Source organism: Phalacrocorax aristotelis, chromosome Z (assembly GCF_949628215.1).
Source record: "Phalacrocorax aristotelis chromosome Z, bGulAri2.1, whole genome shotgun sequence".
NCBI lineage: Eukaryota > Metazoa > Chordata > Aves > Suliformes > Phalacrocoracidae > Phalacrocorax > Phalacrocorax aristotelis.
This window is the reverse complement of record NC_134311.1, coordinates 10,219,129-10,236,058: the sequence shown is the minus strand read 5'-3', so window position 1 is coordinate 10,236,058 and position 16,930 is coordinate 10,219,129.

Genomic DNA, 16,930 nt, shown 5'->3' with positions numbered 1-16,930 from the left:
TTGGATGTGGGATTTTTAATTCTAATTCAGGTATATTTTGGTCTCCAGTTAATACAAATAATAGTTTTTATGGGAGGTGGTTTTTTTTGGTAGTCTTAAACACAGTATATTTATTACTGATAAAATCAGAACTGGTCAAATATTCATAGAATTCATTGTGTCAGTATCACAGCCATTGAGCAAATAAGTTCAGATTATTTTAAACAACTTTTACTAGCTTGTAATTGATATAACTGATAGAGGAGTCCACAGAAATATAGTGTAGAAACTTAATTGTTGCTTATCATCAATTTAGTTTTAATAGACAGTGAGAATTACTGAAAAACCTTTAACGTGTGTGCATGCAGGTAGGCTCCCATTGAGATATGCCTGCTTATGCAAGGGCAGGACATGAACAGAGCTATCAGTGTTCCTCATACCTCTTCAATTCTTCTTCCCATTGTTACAGATGTTATGCCTGTATCTAATTAAAGACAAACAGACGAGGGTTAGACTTCAGATACTAATCAGTGAGAACAGTAGTCACGCTGGGACTGCACACAAAGGTATGGTTTTCACGCAGCAGTCTCTCTTCCTGTCAGCACAATTGTAAATTTTGTCCTTAGACTGTGTGTGTATATATATATGTGTGCGTGTATATATATATATATATATATATATATATATGACATGGCGAACCCAAGCATTTTCTGTTAGGCAAAATTTCATAGTATGTTTTAATATGTCTGTTATTTCTACTCCTTTACAATATATGACCCTGTAACACTCAGTGCACATCTCCTAAATGCTAAAAATATTGGAAAAGGCATTTCTTGTTGGTGGAGTTTTTAAAAATATATTTCTTTTTGCCTAATTTATCTCTGCCACTAACCATTGCAGTTGGCTCCAGTGATGTATTAGATGTATTGATGATGATGCTTGTGCACAAGGACCCCTTAATTAAGGGTTAGAAAGCACCTCATGCAGACAAAGTATCAAATCTTTCCTTTTTCCAATGAAAATCACTTTTGCCAGTTTGGAAAAAATGGTTGCTTTTGTTGTATTTGAGTATTTCTCTGTAGTTTGTAGCATTTATGCCATGGGAATCCTGATAAGAATAGACTCTTTAAACATGGCTAAATTCTGACCCAAAGAAGTAGTTGTGCTCCTGCTTCCTAAGAAATTAGCATGAAAACATTATCGTTTATGGCTCACTATAGGTTTTCATTGCCTTACTGCTGCTACTATTATTATTATAAGTTCACCTGAAATTGTGGTAATGTGATTGACTAGGAATTCTGGAAGTGAATGAGTGAGGGAAGTATGGTTATCACACGCTGACCACCTTTATGTTGGTGTGCAAGATCTCTCCTAAGAAAAATCTTATGCAGGTATTAGAAAAAGAAGAGTTGATTTTCTTTGTTGTTTTGTCAGGCTGCTGAGAATATTAAGAGTTTATTTGCTGTCACGAGTAATGGTGACTTCATTCTATGTCCAAGAATGTAAGTTTAATTGAGTACTTGGGGAAAAAAAAATCAGTGATGCTCAGAGTAACTAACTTCACAACAAGCACCTTACATAATAAATTACTGATAATGAGCACTTTATCCATGCTTTTTAGACCCTGTTTCTTTCTCTACATTTTTTATTTTAAATGCCAATGTAACAGGGAAAAATAAAAAGAAGAAAAAATAACTGTAATGAAATTATGAGGTATGAAGTAAACTTCATTCTGATTTCCTCTGTGTGTGTATATTTATATTTCATCTAATGTATGGAATTAGAATGACATTCATTCCAGATGTACAAAATGGGCACAGGTAAACATATGGGACTTGAGTATGGACTAGGGGAGAAAGAAGCCCTGGCTCAACTACTGAAAATTGCATAACACACAGAAGACAGAGTTTCCCAGACACATAAAAAAATGGTATCCTTCAGCAGGTCTCTCAAGGATGCCTAGGCTGCAATACATCTTGCATCTTGGGCTTCTGTGCTACAGCGCTTATTCTTTGTGAATTGTGTTGCAATGCACAATTTTTCTTTACAAATGGCAGCTTATGACAACTGCTGAAAAGTTCTTGGACTTTCATCTATCATCTTCTTCAGAAAAGCATTTGAAGGAGCACCTAAAGCTGAACTTCCAGAGAATGAAATTATTAAAGATTCATATATCCCCAAGTTTTAATCTAGTTTGGACTGATGACCTTTATTTATTCAATTGCTAGGATTTCTCATCTTAGATCATACTGAGTTACAAAAACTGCTCTTGACCTTACCTTGGAAGAGTCATGCAAACTTCTTTTACTTCAGCCCGCTTTCTGAAAGATTGAAAAGTCTAGGCAAATTATTCCACCGGGGAACCCTGCTGGGGCTATGTGTGTGATGCCCATATTTTTCTATTAATTCTAGTTTATATGAAACTCAAGATTAGCTCCTATGTTGGGAATGGTGGGCTCATCCCCACCTCAACTTGATAATACTCTGTAAAGTCTTCCTAAATTTTTGGGGTTTTGAGTTAATGCTTGGGCAGCACACATGCCAGCACCAAGCCTGGCACCATGCATCAGAACAGGAAACAGTGTCCACCTGCACTTCAGCCCTCTGGAATTACCCCCAAAACTAAAAATTGCTAGAGCTGCCCGAGGCTGGGTATTGCTCAAGGTATCCAAAACATCATGCAGAACTCTTGATAGTGTGGCTGCATCATTTAAATTCAGAGGACTCTGAGGAACTGAGGAAATCAGGGGAAGGGGGACAAACTGGCAATACTAATGCCATCACACATAATGGGGGAATAAGACAGGACAACCTGAGCAGTGATAACGGTGATGTGGCAGCCTCATGCGATGGTAACCAGGAGACCAACCACCTCAAGGGTTTGCATGGCTATCGTGGGTCCTCGTATACCCCTCCAGGGAAACCTGTGTGCTCAAGCACCTCTCTGAAATGCCTGCACACCAACACATGCAGTGTGGGGAATAAACAGGAGGCACTAGAGGTCTGTGTGCGGTCACAGGGCCATGATCTCATTGCAATCACAGAGACATGGTGGGATATCTCACATGACTGGGATGTGGTCATGGATGGCTACAGGCTTTTCAGGAAAGACAGACCAGCAAGACGAGGCGGGGGAGTTGCTCTTTATGTGAGGGAGCAACTGGAATGCATTGAGCTCTGCCTTGGAGTGGAAGGGGAACAAGTTGAGAGCTTGTGGGTAAAAATTAAGGGACAGCCAAATATGGGTGACACTGCTCTAGAGGTCTGCTACAGCCCACCTGACCAGGAAGTTGAAGCCTTCTACAGACAGCTAGAAGCAGCCTTGCAATCGCAGGCCCTGGTCCTCATGGGGGACATCAGCCACCCTGGTATTTGCTGGAAAATCTACACAGCGTCACCATGCACCAGGACAGGCTGGGGGCTGAACTACTGGAAAGCGTCTCTGTTGAGAAGGACCTGGGAGTGCTGGTGAACAACAAGGTCACCATGAGCCAGCAATGTGTCCTTGTGGCCAAGAAGGCCAACAATATTCTGGGCTGCATTAAAAGGAGTGTGGCCAGCAGGTTGAGGGAGGTTATCCTCCCCCTCTACTCTGCCCTGGTGAGACCACATTTGGGATACTGTGTCCAGTTTTGGGTCCCCCAGTTTAAGAAGAATGTGGAACTGCTTGAGCAAGTCCAGCAGAGAGCTACATAGATGATCAGGGGACTGGAGCATCTCCCTTATGAAGAAAGACTGAGAGACTTGGGTTTGTTCAGCCTGGAGAAGAGAAGACTGAGGGGGGATTTCATAAATATCTATAAATATCTAAAGGGTGGTGTCAGGATCATGGGACCGGGCTCCTTTCATTAGTGCCCAATGACAGCACAAGGGGCAATGGGCACAAGTTGGAACATGGGAAGTTCCACCTCAATATGATAAAACACTTCTTTCCTGTGAGGGTGACAGAGCAGTGGAATAGGCTGCCCAGGCAGGTTGTGGAGTTTCCTTCTCTGGAAATATTCAAAATCCACCTGGGCATGGTCCTGTGCCCCCGCTCTGTGTGCACCTGCTCAAGCAGGAGGGTTGGATGAGGTGATCTCCAGAGGTCCCTTCCAACCCCTAACATTTTGTGATTCTGTGACTTTGTTTATACCAGTCCAGCAAAACCTGTGATTTACATATGCTGTTGTTAAGACAGAAATCAGAATTGGAATGTTGACTTGATGAACATATTAAGTATAATAAAAGTGTTGTCTATAGGCTTGCTAAACCATGATGTGTACTGTTCATGCAGTATCATTGAGTTGGGCCAGTGAACTTTGCAGCTGCTGTTTAAGAAAGTAGTTTAGTAGTAACAATCAATCACCTCATTTGTTTCATCAATCTATGCAGAGGTAGTGGCTCACCAGAGTAAAGCTGTTCAGACCCAAATCATATGCCGTCTTTTACAATTAAATCACTTAGTAGGTTTTGCTTTATAAAAGATAGCAGGTAGACAAGTAAAAACAGAGCCAAGAATATAAATTTCAGGCAATTCTTTTATCCCTTTTTTCCCATCAGAAGATATTGGAACTAGGTATTCTAACTTATAGAAGCAGCTGTTTTTGGAAAGAACTAATCACATCAAGTTAGTAAATTTTAACAGGTAGAAATTTAGACGGCATCAAAGTCAAAGTCCTTAATCCATAGCATCTTAGCAGAGACTGTAGTGCTATATTACTCTCTGGTTAGAAACTATGCCAGTATTTTGCACTTAAGACTCTCTTTTCTTCACTGCATTTCTACACGTCTGATTTTGCTGATGCTTGAATGGATGTAAGTCAGAAATAGTTTCTGTAAATCAGAAATAGTTTCATTGAAGCTTATGAAGGTCATTAGTGAGAGACTAACATGGGGACTCAGGTCCTTCATCTAGAAGTCTGTCTATTGCTGTCTCATTGCCATATTACTTTTACCTTCACTGTGACTCGTAATAAGTGCCTTAATCCTTTCCTCCTCGACTATTGCAGTTCCTTCTTGTAAAACCTCCTAAAATCCTACTTTTTGAATGTCAAGAAGTCCCAGGTGGTATCTCATTCCAGGAAATAAGACCATTCACTGTCACCTTGGTTTCCTAGTCATCTTTATGGCCAGTTATAAAAGGTCATTCTGCTTTTTAAAATGGTTACCCTATGGTCCTATGCCTATTTAAACATCTACAATAAACATGTGGTTTACTTGTTTCATTTTGAGAGTAGGCTTTTATACTCTTCATCTCCTAAGTCTCTGTATCCTTTTTCTTCATCTCATTGGAAAGTGATCAGTGCTACTTTGCATCAGAAGTCTAAAACACAAAGCTTGTGCTCTTGCCAACACATGGCTTGTATGGCAGAGCCAGAATTAAAACCTCAGAATCGAAACAGCAACACCAAAATCATCTTTTGAGGGCCTGGTATACCTGATGTACCCTGTAATAACCGTCTTTGCTCAACAGGTGTACCTTTGTATCTATCTTTGTAAATTCATGACATGTAATTTTAACTGTCTCTGGGCTAAATGAACAACCTAAATTGGAAAAACAAGCATGTATAAAGCTGTTGCCTTGTTCTGAATCCAGAGAGCCACTGCATTTCTAACTCCCTGCAGCAGCTCTTTTATAATCACTTTTCTGAACAAGCTTGTCTGATTTGCAACCTCCTTGAGCTCATGTTAAGGCCAGCTGTCCTAATGGTCTAATCAAGCCTCTTTAACAAGTCTGCTGCTTTGTTCACGGCTCCTTGCAGCAAAGAAATTTTCTTGGATCTTGTGCATTTTTCATTATTCAGCTGGCACTGCTTCTCTGTTTGGAAAAAAAGTGTAATAGCCATGAGGTTACTTTTCTGCAGAGGAGGCAGCTGCTCACAGATCCTTGCTTGACAGCTTTTTGTGTCATAGCCCCTGTCTGCTTGTTTCAGTGATCACATCATTAAATGATGCATCAAATGCATGCATCCACATAAAGACTAAACTGCAGTCATCGGAGCTTAATCAGGTAATATTTCCTGTTGCTAACCTTCAATGCCATACAAATAAGTCTTTCAATTTTGAAACACACCAGATTGCATTGTCTATACCATTGTATTAAACATTTCATATAAGATATGTTATTATATGTTATTTTCATTCCTCACAAGTATACCTATGATAGTAATTTGAGCTGCACAGTGAATTTTTGCAGGCCCATGGAGCCATGTTACCAAATTACATATTTCCTTGTATCAGTCTTTATTTCTACTATTAGCTTTTACTGATTTTTATCTGTGTTTAATCTATTCTTTTTAATTTTTAATAGCAGGAATAACTCCAGAGAAATTTTTTTTAGGTTATAAAAGAAATTGTCTAACATAAGAATATGTAGATTTTACAAATCAGCCTCACTAGTCTATTATTTGCCATGAGAATGCTTCCAAATTATTTTCTTTTATAAGTCAAAGGGAAGTGTTTTCCTGTTCATGCTAGTGTAAATAGAATCATGGTACTATATGTTTTTGGTGTGCATTCAAGTCCACATGGTTAGACATACCTGATTTGATGTATTTTATAGTCACTGTAGGTAAATTTGAAGAAATAAAATTGAATAAATGAACTTAATGACACAAAAAATACTTGGTGAACACCTTCTCTTTGTACAAACATTATGTATGGCTTTATTTTGAACCACGTCATTAGTTCTTTCACACCCGTGAAGTTCTGTAAAACCGTAGTTACAAAAGAACAGCAGTGATCTTTCAATAGTGTAAGGGACGCTATCTTTCTCCATATATCATGGAAACTGCCTGCTGGTCTGAAATTGCTGGAGTTTTGTGGCTGTAACTTTCACAGACACGGTTATATTTTATGTCATTTACGACCCTCTGCCAAGTACAGGCAAAGACTAGAGATCTATTTTGAATCTGTAAGAAATGATCTAGATAACAATCAAGAAAGGCTGTTCTGTAAGCTTGGAAACTGATGGCTTCCTCTGCTTAGGTACATTGACAAAACAATCTAGACTTTTACAAATGGCTAGAATTGCCAGATTATTTGGACACAAAACATGATGAAGCACATTACTTGGGAGGAGACCATGGATACAACATGTGATGCAGACGAATTATCTGTCTGAAATCAGCTAAGCACTGGTAATTGGCATAATATTAAATATTACTCAAATGACTCCACCAAAGTTATAATTTACTTTTATATATTGGTGGTATTCATGTAGAGGCAGCAGGTATGACTTTCCACTAGAGGTCAGATTCTGTTGAAAAATACGTCTCCAAGAACATAGGTAAAGTACCTGATCCAAGTTATGGTTGTGTGGGCTTATCTTCCAGCCCCTCAAATTCCCGTGGTAAGATAATTATAACACCTTTCATGTGCATCACAGAAAACCAAGTCTGATTTTTCCCTAATTGCTCTTACTTCTACAGCTGACTTGAAGAACTGTCTAGGTCATGGTGACTTCTTTAGAAAACCATGTTTAAACAGTTATTCAAAGTTAAATTTGCTCTCTGGCTGATGTGCCAGTCTGTCGGTCTGAACAAGGTCACTGTGGCTAGAGACTGGCACTCCATGCAAACTACAACATCCAGAAACTTCAGAAAAAGGTTTCAGAAGGACCACAACAGTATATTTCTGCCATTACAAGAAACTCTTCCACAGTGCTTGCTTAGCAGCTGAGCAAAGATCATGTTCCAGGTGGGGCATCTTCAGACAAAAGGAAAGTGGTAACAGCTGATTAAAAATGTCTGCAGTAACTAGTCTAGCTGGGTAAAGTGTTTGCAGGTAGGCTGGTCTCTGCTATGGCAATTCACTAGTGCCAGCGTATTCAGATTTTTTGTCTTACAGAAGACAAGATTTTGCAGTCTTTGCAGACTAGGATCCTGTGTTGGAGGAAGCAGGATCTGGAACACCTCTTGGAGAGACCAATGTTTAGTGCAGGGACTTCTTTGACCATAAGCTGTCTTTAGCAGATGTTTGAATTTGGACCTGAACTTAATTTCCTGATTTTCAGAGGTTTTGATACGAACCTCGTCACCATTTAGGAAAGGTACAAAATACTATCTACCCCAAATGTACAACGCTTTTGGGACAGGAAATATATGCAATATCTGTACTTGTAATACCACACAGAAAACAGATATGATGTAAAATTCCATTCAGAATTGCAGGGCAAGCACAAATGTAATATAAGATTTCTTAATCTGAATACATTCTAAATAACTCTTAATTATTCTGACTTCCCAGAATGGAAAAAAAACTGGCACCTAAGTTCAAAGATAATTTTTTTTACCTTTGCTGTGTTCTTTATTATCTCTTCAAGATACTCTCCCAGTTTTACTGGTACATTATGTTCACTAATTTAGCTAATGAGTATAAAACTTAAGAAGATGAGCTCTGCTGAATAGATGGGGAAGAAGGGAAGGACGTCGCTCCCTACTCCTCCTCACAAGCACTAAAGGAAAATCATTCAGAGGAATCTTTCCAAGGAGAAACATCACCTGCACTATTCCCCAGCATGATATGCAGAAAAGCCTTGATAGGCAGGAGGAATGAAATGCATGGACTGGTAGCTCAATGACATGTGCACAATGGCAGTCCCCTTTGTCCTGCTCAGGAGGTCAGCCCCCTGCAGGAACAGGACCACAGAATATTGGGTTGGACTTTTTTCCTGGTTAAGGAGATGCAAGCTACCTGCTAGAAGTCAGGCAGATTTCACAGGGGTAATAAGCCTTGGCACTCAAGCACAGAAAACTATTAAGAACAGGGCTGTCTTCCTAAATTTCAGGCTACTTTCTGGTATATACACCATCCATCCTTCATTTTGAGTCAGGCTGCTGTAAACATTTAAAGGAATGCATTGATCTATTTGATGGAAGATGCTTTTTAAAATTATACAGTAAGCATCTAACCATTTAAAAACCTGACACACTTTCTTTTAAAGCACAGCATGGTGTTTTACGATAAAAGCATGGTGGCTTCCCCTAGCTCTTCAGAGGTTGTTGGTGCCAGTGTGTTTTCTGATACAGCAGACAGTGCTGCCATGTCCAATGACTAGAAGGGAATTCATGTTCCACTCTGAACCTACATCAACCAGTTGATTTGCTGCATAAAGCCCAGCGAGATGAGTCATGCCTGTCCAAGGCTGCTACCCCACAGGTTGTCCCTCCTGCCCATTGCCAACTCTCCGCTTGCTTATTAACATCCCAGTGGACAAAGCTTGATGCTCCCACTCTTTCTGGAATGGTCAAAAGAAAAAAAAAGGAAATTACAACATGTGCTCCCAGGACATGTATCAGCATAGCAAATCAATAGTAAGAAGCACAGAATTCTGCAGGGAACCTTGTTTAGATAACACCAGGCACCAGTTCGCTACTTTGTTTTGCATAAAGTATAAAACCACACTGTTTGGTACCTGGATTTAGTCCCATTTAAAAAAGGAGGAAATTATCACAGGGAACTGAAAGTAATGAAGCAAAAATATGGATCACTGCCTACAGTTTGTCTCTGCCAGCTGAGAGAAGAACCTATCATTTGCTGCAGGAGAGCAAACTTTCCTATAGATAATTGTCTGTTGGTGCAAAAGACGGATGCAGAAGGAGTCATTGTATATGGCAGAAAGAAACAGGAAGAAATGGGGAATATTTAGCAGAAAAAAAGCCTTTTTTCATGTAATTTCAAGAATAGCATCCTTTCCGAGTCATCCTCAAGATGTTACCTTTAGGATTCATTTCTTGTTTCAGTCCCTGAAAATTTTATTTCCTTTAAAAGAAATTAAGTCGTACTATTAGATTATGTGAACGAATTCTTGAAGTAAACACTCCTCTTGCTTTATTCTTTCCTTCCTCCTTTTCACTTTGACTTTATCTTTTTTCTCATCCTTTTTTAATCTCATTAAAAGGGATAGTACATATTTAATGAAAGTACCATAAGCCCTTTTCAGTTAGCCTGAATGGTTTTCTTCCCAAGTATAAATTCGTATTCTCTGTGTTTCTTTGTGATATTTGATTCTCTGCATACCTACAGGCTACACTGTTAAAGGTCAGTTTAAGATTTGCTCAGTTATTTCTGCTCAAGTTAAAGTACTCACTTTTGGGGAAGACTGAAAACTGCATAATGGTTATTGTCATGCAATGATGAGAAAAAAATGCTACAGAATATCTTTGGAGGCAATAGTCCACTTTAGCCATTCCTGCGCTGTCTGTGTACCTCTGTGTCTGTGTGTGTGGATTTGCAGATATTCTGTTCCCAAAAGAGCCACACAAATATGACTGAGGCATAATCTTATGCTGAGTTGCTGTTGTATCCCAGATAAGTGAGAGATTTTACTTGAAGCTTTTGCATGGTGGCCACATAAAGTGTTGGGACATCATGAAGAAAACATTTGCATTTATATATGCTCTTGTTTGAAAAAGTTCAAAGCCCTCACCTTGCACTTATTGCTCTTTGTCACTCTCTCCCTGGAGGCAGTACTTACTCTTTGGATACTTCTTGATATAATGCTGGCCCTGGAAAGAACACATTTTCAAAAACACATAAATTTTTATAATATTTCATTTGAACTAGCTAATGAGGCAAAATTCCTACCTGAAAAGTGAGATGATATATGAAAAGCAGATGCCAGGAGTCCTTCCCGGGTCCAAGTTCTAAGTGCATGCCTTGGCTGCATTTCAGCTCCAAGCAAGGTAAGCTTTGGGCATGAGCTCCACACTCTGGTGTTTCCAAGACCAGAGGAAAACTTCAGGGATCCTCATTCAGCAGTGTTGTCAGAAAGATGGCTGTCCATAGCCCTACAGCACAAGGAGGAAGGAGGAAACTGTTGGCTACTTCATGTATATTTTGTAAGTCCAGATTCACCCTATTATTATTATGATTGTGGACCTTTCTAGCCCATGTGAGTGTTTGAAGGACTAAATCACTGCTTTTGATTGGTACAGCTCTAGGCATGGAGCATTCATGGAGCATTTTCTTTCTCGTTTTTATCCCCTAATGGGATTTTCTCAGCGATGTCCAGATGCAGAATTACAGATGGTTCTGAACATGTTTTCTGCCAGCTCTATTCATGGTGTGTTTGGCTTTCTAAAATGAAAGGCTTGAAGAAGTTCAACAGCTTAAGTAAGGTCAGAAACTAAACAGAGGTTAACAAGTTAAAATAACAGGTAATATAAAAACCAGTGTTAACAAACCCATGATAAAGGATGTGTTTAGTTTTTTTGTGTGGATTTTTTAGTTTGTTTTGGTTTTAAAAAACCAAATAATTATACTGGACACTGACGTGGGAGATTTCCATTTTCTAACTGCAGATACTGGTAATGCATTGAAGTAAAAATGAGGTGGTATTTGGCCAAAGATTTTGGCCAAACTGAGGAGGTATTTGGCATTTCCCTCAGACAGACATGTTTAGACTCTTTCCAATGACCTTGTCTTCTGCATGTCTCATGCAAGTCGAGGGCAGGATGGAGAAGGCAGCACTGCTACCTTATGAATTATTCTGAATTCAGGCTTGGTTCCTAAAGCTTTCAGAAAAGTGTTGAGAGGGTTACAGTAAAACCAGAGTTCTCACAAACTCTTAAACCATAGCTGCAGTTATATAGGAATCATATGTTCCAGAAGAGACGCTGTCCTCCTGCATGGCTGCTGCAGTGCCTGTGTGTGAAATTCTTTGAGCTTTCTGTGTGATTTGTTAGCCCAAATTCCAAATATAGAGGTGATTTAGGAGTTTAAAAACCACTGACTTCAATGAGATTTAGGCTTTTAAGTGCCTAAGACACCTAAAAATATTGATCTCTTAAGCATTTTACAGCTTCTCTTTCATTGCACTGATTTCTATCTTTGGAAGCAGTCTTTAAAACTGTACATTTGAAAGTGGATTTTGATCTTCAGGAATTCATGTCAGTATCTACCGATTATTCAGACTGATACTTAGATTTTAATTGAAATACACAAGACTATTCATTTCTTCTCTTTCATTTTCTTCCTTACTCAGATTCTCTAGAGAAACAAATAAAAATACAGGAAAAATACCAGCAAAACAAGAGGATATGCTCCTCAAATATGGGGACGATTACATCTGAGGAACAGTACTGGCTGCTGAAATTGAAATTTCAATTCATGATAAAAGCAGCCTTTCATCATCTAGGATGCATCAATACAGGCAAATGGATGTTGGAGACATCCTGTAATGAACGTATCAGAAAAGGAAATTATTTTGTTCTTCTATTGATTAAGAGAGTCACTCTGATGCGAAACAATTTTTCCATTTACTTTTTGCAGAATCCTTTGCCAATAACTCTGTGACGGGTGATTTTAAAGAGAAAATTTAGCAAAATATTGAAATGGAAAAGAAATTACAAAAATGTTATCATTAATTCATCACAGAAGGCTGGAGTTCAATAGATTTTTACTTATTAAACTACAGAGTCAGTCAATAAATAAAGAAATAAATATTGTTAGACTACCTCAGCTGTATTAGCATTACGCCACCTGCAAAATGGTTGCTACCTGCTATTAACTGTTGGTAAGAAGACGTGCCTGCTGTTAATGAACAAGTTACCTCAGTGAAAAAAAGGCAGAACGACTTCAGGTCTCTAGCTATGTTGCTGTTCTTGGGAGCCAGAGATTGTGGTTATTATAATAATTTCCATTCTGTAAATATTAATCACCTGTAATAGATTAATCTCCATTACTTATGATGGATTTACCTGTTGAAAAATCCATTCCTTGTGATAGATTTCCATAGCAGCGGCCTTGCATTGAGGCAGTCTTGTGATACAATCTTCTAGCAGAGTTTGCTTCACCTGACACCTGCCATTTTCACCTTGCTCATATTGCTGTTTCAACAAAGCTTACTGCTGCTATGCCTGGAGTTGGTAACTCCCAGGTGAAGCCTACGTGCCTGCATGGGATGGAAGAATGCCTGTTCTTCCTGCTTTTATGCTGAGTCACCTTTTTCCTACTGTTATCCTGCAGCAGCCATGCAAAATGCCAAAAGGATGAGAACTGCATGTAGAGCCACATGTAACCTCCAAAGATGCACAGATGCATCCTGCAATCCAAACACTGCCACATATTCTTACCTCATTCAACATTTTGAACTTAGTTGAATTACTCTGTGAACTGCATTGTGTTGAGCAGGCAGGTCTGGGCAGCAGATCTGCTAGATCAGATTAAAACCTAATTTACAGTTAAAACAATGAGAGACCAATACTATAAAACTTTAAGCACCATGTCATAATGAGTCATTAACACTTCATACTTGGAAGCAATGACCAATTAGCAAACTGTCCCTGTCCAAAAACAAATTTTAAAAACACTGCCTGAAACCTCCTCTTGGGTACAGAATTCCAACTCTCTTTCTAAATCCGATAATAGAAATGGTTTTTCAGCATGTCCAGAAAAACAAAATGAGGTTACATCTTATAGAACATAGCAGATAGAAGCCATATCATCCTATGAAAAATATGTAACAAAAATACTTGCCTTCATGCATTTTTTTTAATAAGTCATTTTCATTGTCATATCATATCTTTTACTTTTTTAAATCTCAGCATCTTGTGGCTGTTTCTTTGTTCACATGAGCCTTCCACAGTGAGTTTCTTGCTGATGAAAGACTGCCTGACAGCTGCAGGAGGTAGGGTCATCTTGCTCATTTGTACAGAAAGTCTGAAATGAAAGTGGTCACGGTGCCCTGTCACAGCACTTCCCTCTGAATCATGGGAAGTACTTCTTGGGGTTTAAGGAGTAATTTATTTTCTGTCAGTGATTAAGGGGGCTTAACGGTATCAAGCACCTTTTTCAACCACATAAAGTATACTGTCAGTTGATTAAAAACTGATTAAAATTGGTTTACATTCCTGCTGGCCCTTCATTAGGATAGAAAAATAAAGAATGCTTGATGGGCCACTTCTTAGGGAGAAAGAAATTTGCTTCTCACCACTTGAGAAACTGGGAAGCATGGGACAGCTCTGTGTTCATGGATCAGAAACTGGGATCATGGCTAGGCTGCAGTTGGACAAGTCAGCTGATGAGCACTGGAGAAATACAGGCAATGAGCATTTTAGAAATACTTTGCATACATCTGATTTATAAAAAAGGATAAATATAAGTTGTGCTCTGCAGCCTACTCTGACTCCAGATATTGGCAGAGCCTCAAACCACTTCCTTCTTTTGTAACTGCTGTCCTGGTGTGGACTGCAGATCACAACTGAAGCCTCATTTCTCTGCCAAGCGCGTAGACAAATGGGCAAGTACAGAGATTAAGGGGTATTCAGCTAAAGAGAAAAAACTTCAGTAGTTTTTAAATGAAATCAAACATTTATTCCAGGAAACAGAACAATAAGCAAGAGGAAAACAGTAAACATGAGGACAAGCAGAAAAGTGAAAGCTAAAAAACTGGATTTCTAACGCATTTCACATCAGTTGTTGGATGCTAGAACAAGCAGGAACCAGTCACGGTAAAAGGGTGCAGGGAAATTTTTTGAGGTTTCCAGTGAACTAGAACAAAAACATTTAAATATCAGCTTGAGTCAAACGTAAACCCATTTTGTTTTTGTTCTGAATTATTTACTATCCTGACTTATTCTTCTAATGAAGACAGTTTTAAACGGAGAAGGGTTTTTGAAATACTAAGTTGGAAGGGTTTGTTTCTTAAAATGAAATGTTTCACCATTTCTTTAATGAAGCATTTAATTTTGAAAATGTCAAAACATTTTACTTGCGCATTTTCAGAATAAAATGTTTTGACATTTTGAAATCTCCCCCTTCTGACAAAAGTATTTGTAGAGTTCAATGTTGAGATTTTTAACACCTGGCTTTCCCACACATGCACACACCGAACCCATATTCTGTGGTGATTTTAGTAGTTGCAAAAAGAAAAGAAGTCCCAGATCTTTCTGAGCAACAAATAAATTACTCATTAATCACACAGCAGTGATCAAACAGAAGCTTCTGACAGAGAAGAGTAGGGACTGTTGGTTCCTCCTGTAACACAGCTGGATTCATGGTAACTCAGCACAGCTGCAGGAAAGCATGCTGGGGCTGCAAAAGGTGTGACTGAGATGGAAATGGTGATGCTTGGCAGCTCTGCTGGTGAGCATAAAGGACCACTCACCCCAAAACAGTGCACAGCTCTGGGTGATTCCCCACAAGCACTAAACCTGTGGGGAAAAAAAAAAAAAAAAAAGAAAGTACAAAAAAAATACAAAAAACTTCTGAATTGGTACTCAAAACAGTCTCCTCCTGAGTATCTCATTTGTGTGATGGAAGACCTCTAAGACACTTACCTGAACAACTGATGCTTAAAATGTTTGTGCTGTTTTCTCTTTCAACTCTTTTTGCTTTTATATTTTTATAACCATGTTGTTCTGAGCTTTGGGCTCCTTGAAATTTCCACTATGGTTTAATCATCTATATTCATTGTCTGTGTCCTTCTGATACTGTGACTGTTTCATTGTGCCCTATATAGTCTTGTCTTTCCAAATAAGAGTCTTATGTTTGCCTTTTGAATGACCTTTTTTTATTTGTCTACAGAAATGGGATGGTGAAGATTTAAAATTTCTGTTTTTGAAGGACTAATCATGTAGCCTATCCAATGGAAAAGCTAGGTTGTCCCTTCACTTGCTCACCTTTAGTCCCACAGAAAACCTCTTGCAGCTCATATGCTGTTGACGCCGTATTTCTTCCTTCTGATGCATTTGAGTTGCTGTCATATAATAAGTGTTTACTATCATAATTCACAATAATTTTAGTGATAATAATAATACCACCTATGATATTATTATTAGACACCAATTAGAAAAATAAGAAACAACCCCTCTAAAGGTTCACTATGTGATTAGTTGTATCTTTATAACAACTATTAACTGGGGCAGGAATTGCCATGTAAGCCCCTCCATGTCCACTTTTACTTATGTGAATAAGAGATAACATTATATCAACAGATACTGTAAGAAAGGGACAGTCATGGTTCATAACTCCAAAATGAGTAAGGAAATAAACTTCTACACTTACAAAAGAGACCAATGTGCAGAAAATGGGAAGGACACAGTAATCCTCCTGCTGGTCATGTAACATGTTCAACATGTTGTGTCTGTTATATGCCACTCTGAGACATTGCAAACATTGCATAGGCAGATAAATTGATGACATTTAGCCGTGGCAATGCCGACTCTGTGAATCTAGGCCTACGTTCCCAGTTTCTTTTCTGAAGCACTGTGCACGGCAGTCTGCTCAGTTAACACAGGATTAATTTGTAATAATTACTTCCAAAATTTATAAATTATATGGTGTGGTATAATATATGATTATAGCACAGATTACAGAATGCACTGATATCTTAACAAAAATGCCCTAACATGGCTATTATAGTACAGCAAAAGAAATTATTGTGAAGTGACTCAACTTGCATTTCCCTCTAGTAAATTAATCATAATGCTTTAAAGCCCACAGATAATCGCAATTAAAAGAACAACAAATATAACCCAAATGATCACACCGAGATGTTAGAGTGCTCAGGGTAAAAAGATGTGAAAAGAAGACAGAGGAGAGAAAGAAATTATACACTGAGAGATAAAACCCTGTGCAGTATTTAAGTGCAACAGGACTGATATTGCTTTGCACTTTTCCTTTTACTACTTTTTATTTATTTCCTAATAATATTTTATTATACAGTCTAATTACAATTAGTATTTACTAGCAAATGAAACTACTATTAGTTCTCTGGTATTAAATATAATGGTATATTTAAAAGCATAGCTCAATGTCTATGAATTAAACTGCATTTCTGATCACATTCTATTTTCCTCAGTCTGAGCTTTCTGTGATCTGTAAATTGGCTTTAAATTATTTAGGATTTCATAACAATTTTACCCTTTATAACTCATTAATTACTTAACACACTCTTAGTAGTCTATTCTGTAAACAGGAGAAACAAAATAGCCTACAAGGGTGGAATATAAACAGAATTAAATGC